We start from the raw sequence: 17,197 nt of genomic DNA, 5'->3' as shown, positions 1-17,197 counted from the left end.
CACACAGAGTAGTTCTTAGTGTAAAGTGAATATTTCCCTTTAGAATTGTTTCTCAATCCTCGTTCTACAAGTTCTCCACTTGGTATTCTGTAAACTGCAATACAAGGCAGTTTAATTTGTCTCAGTGTGACGGGAGTGTGAGAGAATTATGAGCCGTGACTAAGGTTGTAAATGTTATAGCTGTTCTGTGCTACTCACAGCTTGATTTATAACAGCGGCCTTACATTTTGAAACTGTCTGTCACACACTGATAAATCACGATCCAAACCCTAGGATGCACACAATTTTACATTCACTTTTGCTCTTATAAAAAATATACTAACAGCAGAGAAGTACCACATAATGTATTAAAAATAGTAGTCTTTACTTGAATATGTTCATTACATCTTGTATTTAAATTACCTGCTTTAATATATATATATATATATATTATATATATATAGATATATATATATATATATATATATATATATATATATATATATATATATAGATATATCTATATATATGGAAACGCATTTATTTTTTAAAAACCATTTCTGTAGGAGACAAGTTTGTGGAAAGTTTTCTAAACTGTCAAACTCTAACTCTTAACCCAGAGCTGGAGTTTAAATAAATGTTTGGTAGAGTTGTCCAAGTAACCTATATTTTAAAGCTAGTGAGAAGATTAATTATATTTTTTATAAAAGAATGAAAAATGTGTACCCTGGGAAATGAAATCCAGTCCTGTTATTTATCAAGTCATGGGACAACACAAGCATATTTAGACGTATTGGTGGACATGCCTGTATTGAGTTGCAGAGGGATGTGGTGAAACATTTTTAAAATGGTGCCAACAGAAATGTTTCTTCTACTGAATGATATCCAAATGTGTGTCCTTTATCATTCTTTGTTCATATTCTATCTGCTCGGTTTCACCTACCCATTTGTCAAAAGACAACAATTTCTTTATTGTGTTGCTGTCACTCAACGCCTGTGGCATTTCCATTTACTGTGCTTATTAGACAGAACAATGACTTTTGCCATACAATGTAATTTATATATTGTTCACCTTGGCACCAAAGATAATTATGATTTATGTAGCCTAAGCCTTGTCATAAAGACAAAATAACTTTGTGTTTACAAAGGTATCAGTAGGTATCACGTAAGCATATTTACTTTATTTTCTTAGCTAAGAGAATACATATTATTGTACTGCAGAATGTCTCTAATCACTAACAAGTAATATCATTTTACAAGAATATCAGTTGACCAAGAAAATAATCACTTATATTTATTAATCAATCAACTGATAGTTAATAAAGTGCTACTATGCCTTAGATATGACATTCCAAATATAGTCATTCGTAGATTTAGAAATGTCACATTTTTCAATTTTTGCCAGTATATGGAAAACTACAAAGCGGTATGTAATTCAATATGTTAATGTAACATTATTCAGCAGGTTTCATTTGACTTTATAAAGCACAATGTGTTAATGTTATAGGGTGATGCAAAACTTTTGTCCAGAGTTATATTTCCCTATTTTGTTTTAAATACCGTGCCTCATGTTAAATGGTCAAATGTTAAACTGTCTCTTAAGTGCTCATTTATTGTCAACTGAACAGATATCAGCATTCCAAGATGTAAAAATGCTTTGAAGCCATTTTGTTTTTAAATACTAAAACCTGTGTGAATAATATATGCTTTCTGAATGTGGAGGTTACAGGTTGTGTACTCCTCAAAGTCCAGTCTGCCCATGGTTGTTGTTCATGAAAGAAATGACTGTAAAACCAGGAGACTGACACTTGGGAGCAGGTCTCAGGCTGAGCCTCAGAGCCCAGGTTAGTTGCATTTACCAGCATGCCACACAGCACACCACTGGTTGCTTTGAAGCCCATATGGCCTATGGAAATACCTTTTTATATGTATCTCCTTTTCTTCCAGAGTGATAATATTTTTGTTTAATTGTTCCCAAACTTCTGTCTGGTAGATAATAACATTTGAATCATTAGTTTAACACTTAACCAATTAGGTTAAACATCTATTATCGTATATTAATCAGATTCATACTAGCTGAGTCATTCTCAGAGCACCCCCCACCCCCCCACCCCCACTGCCATATACACACACACACACACACACAGAAGTCCAAGAGAAAGATGACTGATAATCTGTAGGAAACTTTTTTTGTGAATAAAAACATTGATGAAGGCACAACTTTTGTCTGATTCACTGTTACGATTCTCATTCTGTGAAAGAGCCTTTTCTTTAATGAGCATTTATGTTGAAATAAAAATGTTAATTAGTTCAGGGGTTTTGTGAAAAGGTTAGGCTGTCACATGAGATGTGAGTGGAGGCAAATTCCATTCAGAACCAACCCTCGGCAGGAAAAGATTTTAATTGTGAGAACGTTGTCATCATTGTATTGATTTTCATTAATCTGAGTCATTTCACTTGAGTTTTTAGTTGCCTGAAATTAAATTATTGACGCCCCCTTGACATGCAATGTTACGTACTGAACAATAAACAGCAGCAAAATATGGAATATGACTACAATGTGATTAGAATGAAATGAAATTGAATGGTGCCAGTATCAAAGATACAATGGAGGGGTGTCAAAAGATGGCTGGTTGATTGTTATATACTCACTTTACCTGTAGTGCCTTTTTCAAAATAGCAGGACCTGTATAAACTCCATATTTTCAACAGCATTTGATTTGCCCTTGGGTTTTTGTTTTTTATTTCTGTACTTGCTAGAAACAGTGGTGCAAAATTTTACTTGTCATAAGTTTGCTCATGTATTTAAACAACTTACAAAGTATGTCATCAGTAAAACTGCACACAACCTGTGTCCAAAATACATTTTATTATTATCCTGGTAAATTCTTTACTTGGAAGAAATGCCCCTTTGTTTGTGATCTTTAATGTGAAATTCCATTCCATGCTTTTCACGCAACTTATATGTTTTTGCCCTTTTGCCCCAGGACAGGTACAGGTATTCATTTTCTTAAGTACTTTTTAAGCAGTTTTTTTTTTTTTTTTCAGAGCTCAGAGAAAGCAGAGGCAAACCAGATGTCTCCTGGAAGTTTTGATCAGCATGGCTGCAGACAGTCAGACTGCCTTCTAGCACCTCTTTAAACTATGCTTGCTAGTTGGAAAATGAGCTGCTTTAACTCTGCAGTTACACTGCCTGCCGAACGCCTGTCAGCACAGCAGCAGAAACCTGACCAGATCTATATTCTAACTCAAGAAACTATTACAAGTACCAGGGCACGGTGTTAAATACCCCCGCCCCAGCAACCCCGTGGCTGCTGCCACAAACGCTTAGGCTGTAACAGTGTGTGAAACAGCGCCCTCTGCTGGGAAATGTATATAATGCAATTAAAGCAGGTAAACGATTGTTTATCCCTGGCAAAGGACATATACAGTAGTATCGGTGTGTATTCAAAATAAGTGTACCAGTACTGGTATTTCTGAATGAAAGCAATTTCCTAGTTAATCAGAACAGAACACCTGCTATTTATTCTTATCTGACTCTCCACCATTTGTCATCTAGTTTTGTTTCTTCCACCACCTTTGCTTGCTATGAGTCTTGTTTTTTTTTTTGTTTTTTTTTTACCCAAAGCTCCCTGTTTGTCTCATTTTGGTTATAGCTGGCTGTACTGTGGACAACTATTTCGCGACTACTGTTTCCATTGGACTATTGTTTACTGACTGAAATGTAATGGGATTTAGGATCAGAATGTGTTTTGGGGTGGGGATACAGTAAGATATCTTATTTCCGTTCATTAGAAAGCTGACTTTGTTACTGTCATTTACATCTGATATATACATTTTTGTCAATATGTAAAAACAAGCAGCATGTGAAAAAAAGTTGTTTTTTGCTTCACAGTGAACGTCTCAACAAAGTTTTCAGATGACATTCAAAATAACCTGTTTTTCCTCTTTAGTTTGAATGACAATGTTAAAAATAAATAAATAAATAAACAAACAAATAAATAAAAATCTAGCTGGAAATGTACCCAAACTGGAACGGCAACATTGTTTTGTATAAATTAGTGTTTTGCTGCTTTATTTCAAAGATGTGATTAGCTTTCATATCTAACATTTGATTTCCTCATAATCTCTTCTTAGGGATCAAGTCATTTGTGTTTATTAATGCAAACAAATAAATAAGGAAGATCCTTAGATTTCCTCCCGTATTTTCACAGTATTGAATTTTGATATAACTTCTAAAGGAGTATAGTATGTTTAAGCCTAGATGTAAAGAAGCAAAACACTTAGATTGAGATCAACACTGCTTGCTGTAATTGTTTTTGTCTTTATCAGTCAGACTGTCAACAGCTAGCTTAATGTACTCTTGACTCTGAGTAGCATTGTAAAGATAGCAGCTGTCTGCTCCGAAAACTTAAAAACAGCCTGGAGCGCTCTCTGGTGGTGTGGATTGCAAATCACGTGTTTGAGTTGTGAGTCAAGACCAATAAATCTAAAACTGCCAGAATAATTTGTGTACTGTAGGTCAGGTCAAATAGGAGTTTAATTTATTAGCATTTAGTGCAGTTTTATTTAAAGTATATTTGTTCAAAAACCTCAACTCAAAAATATAATTTTAAAAAGGAAGAAGTCATTTTTGTCAACACTTTTCTTTCAGTTGTGCTGTGTAATGCGTTTACACATTACTTTGAATTATATAATTAAACTGAATATTCTTTCATAGTTACCTTAACAAATACTAGAATCTGAAACAAACTTTAATAATAACAAGAATAAAATGAATGTGTGTGTGTGTGTGTGTGTGTGTGTGTGTGTGTGTGTGTGTGTGTGTGTGTGTGTGTGTGTGTGTGTGTGTGTGTGTGTAGCTTGCAAAACTGCAAGGACAAAAGTAGAATCGAGTCAATATTGGCTTGTTTTTCTGTTTTAAATAATCAATATACTGGCTGGAGATTGTCTTCCCATACACAGTCATTTGATTTGTGGAAGCCATTTGCCCTGATCTGGTACACAAGAGGTCTTATTTTCAGGATAATTATTGCACATTAAATAATTTAACATATACTGAAGGTTCTACTGTAAATTGATGGAAAAAATGCTTTAACAAAAACTGTACTGCCAGATTCGATATGCATTCTGTAGGGTTTTTCAATCGCCCCCAGATATTAATGTTGGGATCCTTGTGCAGGCCAGGTGGGGTAAAAGAGAACCATTCAAATGTTTATAATTTCCCTTATAAAAGCAAACTTTTATATACCATGGTGAAAGCAAAGCAAATTGTATTAAAGCATGGTAAGATGCTGGTAAACAATGCCAATCAAACACAGAAAATGATAAGCAAGCTGAAGGGAAAAAAATGAAACTATGATACAAGCAAAGAGAAAAGTGATTAAGATTTTCAATGCACCCAGCTGACCTCTCGGTTCCTAGATACAAACGTCTAATATCACTTCTTTTAAACAGCGATTGACATTTACATCTCTAGAGCCTTATAAAATACTGTTACTTGTTGTTTACTAAGTATAGAATCCTTGAGAATTCTCTTCACCAGTAGCTTGAGAAATGTATTGCATGCAGTTATCAGTTCACACCGGCAGAGGCTGCTGAAACTGTATATATAAATTGTCATATTAGGCTGTGAGTCATCATACCTTATCATGAGATATGTTTTAGTATAAACAGGTAGGAATTATTTAAACCAGCATGCCACACAGGTAACAGACTGCTTGATGTCAACCTGGCATCTAAATAAACATTTTGCAAGTATAGCAACACTATGGTTGCAATCATTTGTTTCAGACAGACTGAGCTCTGGGAAACACCCGGTTTATTCCACAGGCATTGAATGGGTGGATTCGTTTCTGGTTTGCAGTGTTTTCAGTATACGTTAAGTAGCAGCAGGCTCTATTTCAGCACTGCCAGCAAGAAAAAAAAAAAAGCAAAAACATCAAAACCTTGCTTGACCTAGTTTAAATAAAATCCTAATCAAGATCCCATCTGACTCTCCATACCTCACAGTGCATTGCTGTTGATTTCCACCCATTTTCTCTTGCCTTCCCCATTTTATTCTCATAAGTGATCAGTATATGCTACTAACTGACTGGAGATGTTCATGTGGATTTAACATTTTTCTTTATATTACAGAAAGAACGTCTAGTGCTTCTACTGACTCCCTTGAGGAGTCTAGTTGGCACAATGCTGAATTAGATGAAAATACACTCTTGAGTTTTAGAGGCTTGGTGATTCTAAGTGTTTTCGCAGGACTGGGGCAATGATAGCAGACATTGCCCTCTCATCTCTGTAAGGGAATAACATCATCAATCCTGGTTCACTCTTTCTCTATATAAAGAGGTTTTCCATCGGATCATTTATTATTCAAAATATAAACCTGACCTGCAAAACAATTACCTTATTTTCTTCGGATGTTTTAGCATTTCAACGTACGAAGGGAAAACCCTTTTCATTTTCCATGCTGGGTAGGTATTTAGAAATAGAAAGAGAAATAGCTGGCTTTTGCTATTGTGTTTTAAGAGTTACCCCATGTTGCTACAACTAAAGTAACCTTGAAAATGTGGTTTTATACTTTTATACACAGGTTTTAAATGGGAATGTACAGTAGTGTAATAGAAAGCGTTTCCTCAGTCTGTTTTGCATTAAGTATTAATGCAGCGTGTTGACTTCAAGACTATATTTTTTCTTGACCATTAATAATACACCTCTGCAACTTTCCTTATGAATAACTTGTTAGAATATTCAATGTACACTAATTTGTTTTGTTATGGCAATGCGCCACAGGGGTAGGTTTACTGTGAGGATATTTTTTTTGTGAAAAATCAGTTTCAGTATCTCTAAGCTAGCCCAATGTAAAAAGTGTATTTAATTATGACATGCATTTAGTTTATCATTAGTACTTTACCGATAACTTCAGGTTGTTTTTTTTTTTTAACAACCAAACTCTATCCAACGAAACAGCCTTGTACAGTATATCTAGTTAAACACTGTTTGTTTTAGACACATCAGAAATGTAATTACAGCTCAAATAACATGGAAGAAATCCTTCAATAACATCTCTTTTTTTCACATTAACTTCTATTGACTGTCACCTGGTTTGCTTGGCTAAAACAGCATGTGGCTTTACTGACAAATCCATTGGTCTATGTCTGCTTACAATCTGCAGCAAATCAACAGTGGCACGTGTAGCTTGTTGAGTAGGATAGTAGCTATAAATACCAGTGACTGATAAAGAGGTTGCGCTTTACTTCACTGCACCTAAAACGCAAAATGAAACTAGTTTACTAAAAGGAAACACATCACAGTATTCAAATGCTTTCTGTTTGTAACCTGCCATATGCAGTATTTCAGAATAGACTTGCCTGTGTTATGAAACAAACCATTTATCTCAAAAACCATGATCTTCATGGTAATGGATTTCATGGTTACTGTGATTTGAACATTGCGTGTTCTTTATGTATTGCAATCAGTGCTCTGCAGACAGACTTTAAAGGGCCGTCACATTGATGTCCACGAGTACTGCCCACTCTGCTTGATAAAGACAGAGCTCTGCAGGTGACACTGACCTTTCTAGTCTTTCATGATTTGCCATAAGGAAATTCAGCTTGTTAATAATGTGAACAGCAAGACATCGTGGCGTCCAAAAATGGTTCCAAAGGATATTTCCAATGGCTTTTACTAAGCTTTCCTATGCATTTACCACAGTTTTCATATTATACCATGATTTCTGCCATGTTACCATGTTCTTTTGGCTACCATACTTGTCTACACGTTATTGTGCTTTAACCATCCCTTTATAAAATTAACAGTAGAAGAATTTTCATTGTTTCCAGTCCATTATAAGTTATAAGATAGTTTAGTTACAGAAACAATCTAACATTGGTGGCATTTGTAAATGTAAGCATTGTAATGGTGATATACAAGGTTGTGCCTGTTAATAATATAGGCATGATGTATAATGTATTCATAGTTGGGAAGAATCATTCAGGGGTTTAACAGCAGCTCTCAAAGGCTCAGCTGAACAAGTGGCGCTATAAAGCCAATTCTTCTGCTATAAAGAGGATACTCATGAAGTGCTGTAGTTAGTCGACAGTAACCAACAAGCCCCTAAAGGAGGTGAGAGGGTTGTCATGAGTATATTAAATGAGCTGTAGCCACAGCACATTGCTGTTGTGCACCTTGTTTGTGAATTTCGGTTGACATTAGGCAGGTTGAAAAATGGGATTCTTTTAAGTCTGAATATATGTTTTTATATAATTACTTGTAGATGGAATGTATTATTATTATTATTATTATTATTATTATTATTATTATTATTATTATTATTATTATTATTTTCTTAGCAGACGCCCTTACCCAGGGCGACTTACAGTTGCATACAAAAAAAGTACATATCAATAATTACAGTACGATTAAGAGCAAGATACAAAATACAATGACTTCCGTCCTAATAAGAGCAAATACAAAACACGGTATGATTTGATATCGGGGCAGTTCAAGAGCAGATAACAGAGATGATGGTTACATCAGGGTTAGATACGAGTTAAAGAGCATTAAAGGCAGAGTGCTATATTGTCCAGAAGGGAAGAGTTACAGGTGTTGTCTGAAGAGGTGTGTCTTGAGGAGGTGCCGGAAGATGGTTAGAGAGGTCGGGTGGGGGTGTAGGGAGAGATGAGGGACTCAAGGTAGCTGGGTGCAGTCTGGTCAAGGCAGGCAAGTACAAGAGTTTTGAAGTTGATACGACCGGTGATCGGGAGCCAGTGGAGTGAGTGGAGCAGTGGAGAAGCGTGGGAAAAGTGAGGCAGAGAGAACACCAGGCGAGCAGCGGAGTTCTGGATGAACTGGAGCAGACGGGTGGTGGACGCAGGGAGGCCGGCCAGGAGGGAGTTGCAGTAGTCTAGGCCAGAGAGTACCAGGGCCTGGACGAGGAGATGAGTGAAGTAGTTGGTGAGGAAGGGTCGGATTGTTCATATTCTGCTCTGGAAGAAACAGCAGGTACGTGCTAGAGTGGAGATGTGCTGGGAGTAGGAGAGGCAGGGGTCCAGGGTTACTCCGAGGTTCTTGGCTGAGGAAGAGGGAGAGACCGTGGTAGATTCCAGAGGAATTGAGATAGAGAGATCAGAGGAGGGGGAAGATGAGGAGGGGAAGAAAAGGGGGTCAGATTTAGAGAGGTTGAGTTTGAGGTGATCCTAGTGCATCCAGGAAGAATTAGAAGACAGACAGGTAGAGATACAGGATGGTGGGGTCAGAGAGTGAGAGGAAGATCTAAGCTTCATCAGCGTACAAATTGTATGAGAAACCATAGGATGTGATGAGGGGGCCCAGGGAGCAGGTGAAGAGAGAGAACAGGAGAGGACCCAAGACTGAGCCTTGGAGGACTCCTGTTGAGAGAGGGTGAGGTGTGGAGGTTGAGCCGCACCAGGTTACCTGGTAGGTGCGGTCGGAGAGGTAGGAAAACCAGGCCAGAGCAGTGCCAGAGATTCCCAGAGAGAAGGAGGCCAGAGAAGAGAGAGGTGTTGAGAAGGGAGGAGATGAAGGGGAGTAGAGCAGGAGCAGCAGTTTGAAAGAGGTGAGTGGAGAGGGGGACCAGGGTGGGTTTGTGGTCCTGGAGGAAAAAAGAGAGATCAGAGTCTGAGTGGGGGGAGGGAGAGGTGTTAAAAAGTTTGCAGATATCAGATTTTAGAGAAGAAGAAAGAGGCAAAGTCGTCAGAGGAGATAGAGGAGGGAGGAGGAAGGGGGAGGGTTGAGGAGGGAGGAGAAGGTAGAAAATAATTTCTGGGGGTTGTTAGTGCAGGATTGGATAATAGATTGGAAATACATTTAGCAGTGGAGAGAGTAGAGGAGAAGGAGGAGAAGAGGGTGCAATAAAGGTCTAGGGCAGCATAGAGTTTTGAGCTTTTTTGTTTTGTTTGTAACTTTGTACAGTGCTCTAGGATGCCATGGAATGCTATATAAAAGTAGATGTGTTTTGTATTAGATTGTATTATGTGAAAAATCATGTTTCAATTTGAAACATACTGTGACATACAGTAGTAATTACACTGTTGTTAATGTTGCAAATAAACCATTCACATTTTCAAAATACTCCCAATATGTAATTACAAATGTAGTTAGAAAGACATGAGAAAATACACTTTGAACAGTGACAACCAAATATGTACAGCAAATATGTGTCCAGCTTTTAATTAACAATAACATATTGAAATATAATATCTATATGTCGTATCTATTTATGGCATATATATATATATATATATATATATATATATTATATATATCTATATATATATATATATATATATATATATATATATATATATATATATATATATATATATATATATATATAAATATCTATATTATAAATAGATAATTAGGTTGAAATACATATGTAAAGTAATTAAATCAAGTTTCACAAGCAATATATCGTGTTAAAGGTTGGGATTTAAACTTCTTGACTTTAGGATGCAGCACAAATTTCAAACCCTAAATTTGAAGAATAAATAAAAAATCAAATAAATATGCATTTATAAAAATACAATCTCAATTACGCATATGGAGGCAGTTTGCAGCCATCTGCTATCACACAGAGCATTACAGTTATGTGCTGCTTCTCATTTCCAGTCGTGATTACTCACACCTGTCTTTCTCCCAGTTTGTGAACTGTGATGTTGCTTGGGGGTTGTATCTGTCCAAGCTGATACTGTTTGTTAGAAACACTGAAATTGTAAAAACTTCTTTATGAGTTCCTCAGGGAACTAATGATGCTTCTCTGAAAATGGCTGTATGTATGTCAAGCATAATTCGAGATCGGGCAGTAACATTTTGGTTGCAGTTTTCTCGTCAGTCAGTCACGTTGCTGCTTGTGTATTCGGCCAGTGACGTCTTTTGTTGATGATTTTAATACACTCATCACTATTACTCAAATTTAAGGCACAGGCTATTTTTGAGAAGCAAAAAATTATTCAAAAAGTGCACTTAAATTAGAAGGAATACGGTACCTGCAATCTAAAAGCATTATTAAATGCTTACTACTGTTACTAGCCAGCTTTGAAATCCACATTTGAAAAACCTTTATCTCATGCTTATTTTATCTTTCAAATAACAGAAAAGGTGACTTCTAAATACAATTCGGCAAAAATCATGTCAATTAAAACCAGCAATTATCTCTCCCTAGTCATTTTTAATTAGACAAGGCTGACTGGGCTAATTTGTTAAAAGCCACAGTATAAACCTTGAAACTTTTCATGTAAATGCAATGTGACATTTTGCAACCCAAACAACTTGCATATTCATAGAATGCTAATGTATTTTGTTTCAAGAGTGATTTTGTTCTCTGAAAGCTCTGCAGCATGTCATGTTTTTCAAATAAATTTGCAATTTGTGCACAGGATTTTGTATACTAATCAGTGACACAGTATACAAGTAAGTTATTTATTTCTGCCGCTTCTTAGTTGCCAAACAACAAACATTAGTTGTATGTTCTTTTAAGTATTACAGTTATATGTTATTCATGAAAATAGCTGTTTAAGTTAATACCAACACTCTCCTCCTAACCTACTGGCCTCTGGAATCATCCATTTCTGAAATCAATAATCTGACTTGAATACAAAAATGGGAAAATGGATCCAAACTATAGAGCAAACTAAATAGACCAGAATGAGTGTGAATCAAACGAAAAAAAAGGCCCTTACATTTGTAGATCTTACTTCTAAAAAAAGATGTTGCATATAAAATTATGGATTTTATCTTTCATTTGCTTCTGATTCACTGCAAACTGTGATGTAATAAAGCAGACAAAAGCTGTCTATTACTTTTGGATCGCCTGACTGAACGGGTCGGCCAATTGCAGCACTTCACTATGGCACAGTCATTGTGGTGTCTGTCCAGACTGTTGGCATGTATGGTACCTAACAGCATGTTAGAATCCTTCTATGGGCAGTATTGAGCGGCTATATTCTTCTGTCGAGTATTTAGAGCCTTTCTCTATTCTTGATTTTTAAATTCAGACTTGTTCCAAAAAAGCAACAGAATATGCATACCTATAAAGAGCAGGCAACACTATGTTATAACATGCATTTTGATGGTTCACAAAAAGCATTACCTTTCACAAGATCCCTTATAGTGTGGTTGCTGAAAGGCAGCTAAAATATGTATTCAAGGCGACTAGTGTTATAATATGAAACAAGGCGACTAATGTTATATTTTGTGACTTCAACAGTGTCTGTTCGACCACCTGGGAGCAGCATCATCCCCACGACATTGTAATGCAGCCAAGGAAGGAAATGAAGCATGACGTTCCCTGTAGTAAAGATGAGTCAATCAGGACCTGCAGAGTAAGCTGTGCCATTAAGTCTGCTTGTCCTACATTGTACCAGCCAGACATGTGGGAGTTTAAACAGACAGACCTGAGTAGCATCTAATGTTAGGTGTCTTAAAATACGGTATGAATAAGCATTTAGGAGGCTGTGAAATAATGCAGTAAAAAAAGGTCACAACACCGCTGTTTATCAAATAGAAACTGCTTGTTAATCCTATTTTAAATCTTGAATATAGTCCAACAAGCCCAAGACTGCTATTAAGATATTCCACTTTGTCCCTGTAAGTCACTCTTGTTTTTGAACTGGCATAACAGACCAGGAAAGTACTACACACAATTTGATTTAGCACATTCAACAAAGAGGTTAAATCGTAAATTTACTGTTTAAAAAAAACAAAAACCAAAATCTTCAGTTCCCTTCAACATCTGATACTGTTATTCAGTCATGTCGGGAAATACTGTTCAAAGGCTAAATTAAAGAAAGTGCAGGCAGACACAGGAGTAAGTGAAAGATGAATTATGGCAGCTTCAACTAATAAGATGAGCCTAAGATTTATAAAGGGTAGCATGCATCATTCATGTCAGAGCGAACTCAGTGGGGGTGGCATTGAAACAGGGTCTGGAAAAGAACACCTTGCAGTCTGCAGTTTTATATAACAGGTGCAACAGAACATGGAAATAGATAGAGGACACATTTTAACAGCAATCTAAAGTGTTACTGAGATGGAGATTATTTTAGAGTTATGTATACACAAACAAGGAATATATATATATATATATATATATATATATATATATATATATATATATATATATATATATAATATTGATATTGATGAAAATAATATACAGGTAATATATGTACGAATCCATTATGCATCTGAGGGCAGAATATTTTTTGTCCTATCAGTTATATTTTTTAGGATTTCAGTACTTTACAATGTGCTCTAACAAGTCTGTATTGAGATTGAAAAGCTTGAAGGCAAAATTTTAAAAAAGTCCATCTACTAGAAAAGGTTTTTATTGCTGCTAAACCTTGTGCTGTAAATGCCCACAGCATTTTTTAAGTGGAAATCACAATATGGTTTGCCTGCCTGGAAATGACTTGGTTTGTATGGTTTGCCTGCCTGGAAATGACTTCTTTGACACCTAAATTGTATTTTGTGTATTTGTTAATCATCTCAAGCAATAGCTTTTTTTATAATAGTTTTTTTTTTTTTTTTTTTTTTTTTAAGTTCAACTTCAATAGACTGTTACTGGTGGATTGGGTTTTAGCACTACTGCTGCTCACAGTTCAAGGCAGACAGAGGATTACCCGCGATGCATTAGTCACACATCTATAAGCCATACATCATGTATAGCTTTGTGTCAGCGACTCTGCTCTGTGAATTTGCCCTGTATTATTGCTAAATTCAATTACATTAGTGTGGTAACTGCAGGCAGGCAAACCATATTGTGGTTTCCACTTAAAAAATGCTGTGGGCATTTACAGCACATGGTTTAGCAGCAATGCAAACCTTTTCTAGTATATGGACTTTTTTTAAAATTTTGCCTTCAAGCTTTTCAATCTCAATACAGACTTGTTAGAGCACGTTGTAAAGGAGGTGTGTGAGATGTTTCACTGTAAATCAACCAACCAATACTGAAATCCTAAAAAATATAACTGATAGGACAAAAAGTATTCTGCCCTCAGATGCGTAATGGATTTGTACATATATCCTTCCCTATAAAATGAAACTTAAAAAATATTCAAAATGTACATGTAAAAAATGTGTATCTATGCAGATTGTCCTTTATATAAGTGATTTCAATGTAGACACAGCCACACAGGGCACAAAAAGGATAAATGCATAGAATAGCACAAAAAAATGAAGTACCAGTAAGCCATCGCTGTCTTTGGATCTATTACTATATTTTATTAAAGGAGCTAAGGCGCCATCTCACTCTTACAGAAAAGTGTTCTTTCACTATATTCTTCAATAGGGCAACTCAAAACAACTTCTGCTTTTCTTAAAGTGAGTAAGAAAAGTGTTTTACTTCATTTACCAAGCAAAACTCCCTAAGTCAGGGCTTCTCCAAGACCCTTGGGCTTCCTGACCAAGTTTCTTTTTCAGCTCCAGTTTATAATGCTCTGAATCAATAACTGTTTTTATACCTTTTCCCTCCAGAATTGTCTGTTTCCAGTACCCTCAGTGTATCAACCTGTGCATTTGAAACCGCAGCAACTAATGCTAACCATCATGGCTTAAACAAGATTTCAGTAGTTCAGTACAACCCCCACGACACCAAAGATTATGGAATACAGTACAAGATTAAACATTTGGCCTCAAACCCATGTTTGAAGGTCCATTGTAATTGAAAAAAAAAGGTGTTTTATATATATATATATATATATATATATATATATATATATATATATATATATATATATATATATATATATTTATGTGCTAACTGACTTGACCAAACTGAATGTTGGTTTAATATATGTGCACACACAACATACATGTGTGAGTGTGTGTGTGTGTATGTGTGTGTGTGTGTGTGTGTGTAGTGGGGGGGGGGGGGGGGGGCAATCTTGTCTACCTACTGAAATAAAAATGTGCTGTAAATGAAACTTAAAATGTTCATCTTGTTCATTCTTTCTGACACTTACAGATAAAGGGTTTAATTGATGTAAACAAGGGTTGTTACTCTCATATCAAATTCCCTGTCAGGTTCCATGAATTTGCATGTTCTATCGTGAGTGATTTGAGTGTCAGGGAGATTGCAAGGTAACATTCATCAGTCTCTAATGGATATTTCTACACTTTATTTTATAGCTATGGCAGATTCTTCATCTATTTTTAGTGGGAAGACAAAATCTCTGTTGGAGACTGAAGCCTTGAAGACCCCCCTCAGCTCCTGTGCTTTAGCGAGTCGATTGAAGTGCTTCATAGATGTATGGTTACGAAAATGCTGATCTATGGTAATGGCATTTTGATAGTCCCTGTTTCTCCTTCTATCATATCCTTGCATTACCAGGATCTAATTCATGTTTTAATGACCCTGAGATAGTTCATTATGCAGTGTATATGCAATGACAGTGCTCCTGAGATGCAATATTCCCAGCCCCTCTTTCACCAAAACTTGTTATTAAAAAGGCTGATAGATCCTTTTGCCTGTTACTCTTTTCTGGAAATGTAGTTCTGAGAGGTCTATGCAAGTACATGGGAAGCCATTTTGAGGCTGGGAATGCAATTTAAAAGTTTAGAAAAGTGGTCAAAATGTAAAAATAAATTAATTAATTAAACAACACCCACACCTTACGCAAACAGTTGAAGCAACACATGGGAACATGTAACACAATAAAATAAAAAAGGCTCCTTGTATACCCTTTAATGCATTCCCTTATGTTATTTATCTGTGTGGCTTTATAGTGAAGTTTTAACATGTTCACTGAGTTTAAGAATTTAATGTTAAAATATAAGTAATGTAATTCATTTGCAGAGTCAGTATGATACCTCGAAAAAAAACAAAAATGTGCTGAGCCCATAAAGAACCTTGTAGAGTACATGAGTGGTTGTAGAGTAGTTCAAAGTAACACTGCAGTTAAAATGGAAAGTCTTTTTAATGCCTACCCTATTACCATTAACAGCTATACAGTATTTACCAAGATTACTCATGACTTCGAGGTCATGCTGCATTGTACCCCTCTGTAAGTCACTTTGGATAAAAGAGTCTGCTAAAGGACTAATTAATATATACAACACTCTAAAATGTGGCTGATCTGCACCCCCACACTGGAAGGCTGTATTATGACTTTGCAGGCTGTCTTCTAATCTCCCTGTTAAATGAAGAGGTAGGGAGGCGGTGGAGAGCAGTGCTGCCAGTTGGATGGCTTTTCATTCCGTTTCACAGGAGAGAATGATGGTAGGCAGATTGTCTGTTTTAGATGGTTTTAGCAAAACCAGGGATAGGCCTATATATATATATATATATATATATATATATATATATATATATATATATATATATATATATATAATCTCTGCCTGCTAACATGATTGACACAACACATGGAATCAGATGCACACAGACACAGGCCCCTCCCCCACTTAAATGGACGGGGACTCATTTGTATGTTAGCTTCAGATTAAGCCGGCAAATTAAATATTAATTTTGCATAAAACAGATTGATTTTTCCAAATTTATTTTTTCAGATTTAATTGCAAACGACAACGATTGAACTAACTTGGAAATGTTAAAAGATCTTGCGTTTCGGATGTATAAATAAAGATTTAAGTTACGTGTATTTTTTCACAGATTTATTTGCTAGATTCACAGATTTAGATTTAGCATAAAAAATGTAAAGTCTGAAGCTTTTTTTTTTCCAGATTGAATTGGCATATTGATTTTAAACGTTGAATTTGTGATATGCATTATCAAAATATATAAATTTGATCTGAAAGTAGACATTTTAAAATGTTTAACTATGTTTTTGATAATGTATTAAGATAAATCTAAAAAAGGAAGGAAAACTTATGTGATTTAAGTTAAATCTGGAAAAAAAATACCTGATAAAAATGATAAACTCTCTACTGCCTGATCCTGTAATTTCATTCCATATTGGTTCTTTCAATCCAAAACAAAACATCTATTCTCTAACATGAGCACATCTGAGGAATGCTGTTGATTGGTCTGGAGCCAAATCTTTTGAAATTTGTAATTGTACAACATGGGTCCAAAATCAACTGAGCAAAACATTTCTCAATATATACTCAGGAATGTTCGCCAGAAGAAATCAAAGTCTTGCAGTGTATCCAGATGACGCTCCTTCCTGCAACAATGCTGTTTTTTCTGTTCCCACAATAGGACACCCTATTGTCGCTGGAGAGAACATAATCTGAATGC

Source organism: Polyodon spathula, chromosome 12, assembly GCF_017654505.1.
Source record: "Polyodon spathula isolate WHYD16114869_AA chromosome 12, ASM1765450v1, whole genome shotgun sequence".
Taxonomy (NCBI): domain Eukaryota; kingdom Metazoa; phylum Chordata; class Actinopteri; order Acipenseriformes; family Polyodontidae; genus Polyodon; species Polyodon spathula.
This window is presented reverse-complemented; position numbering follows the sequence as displayed.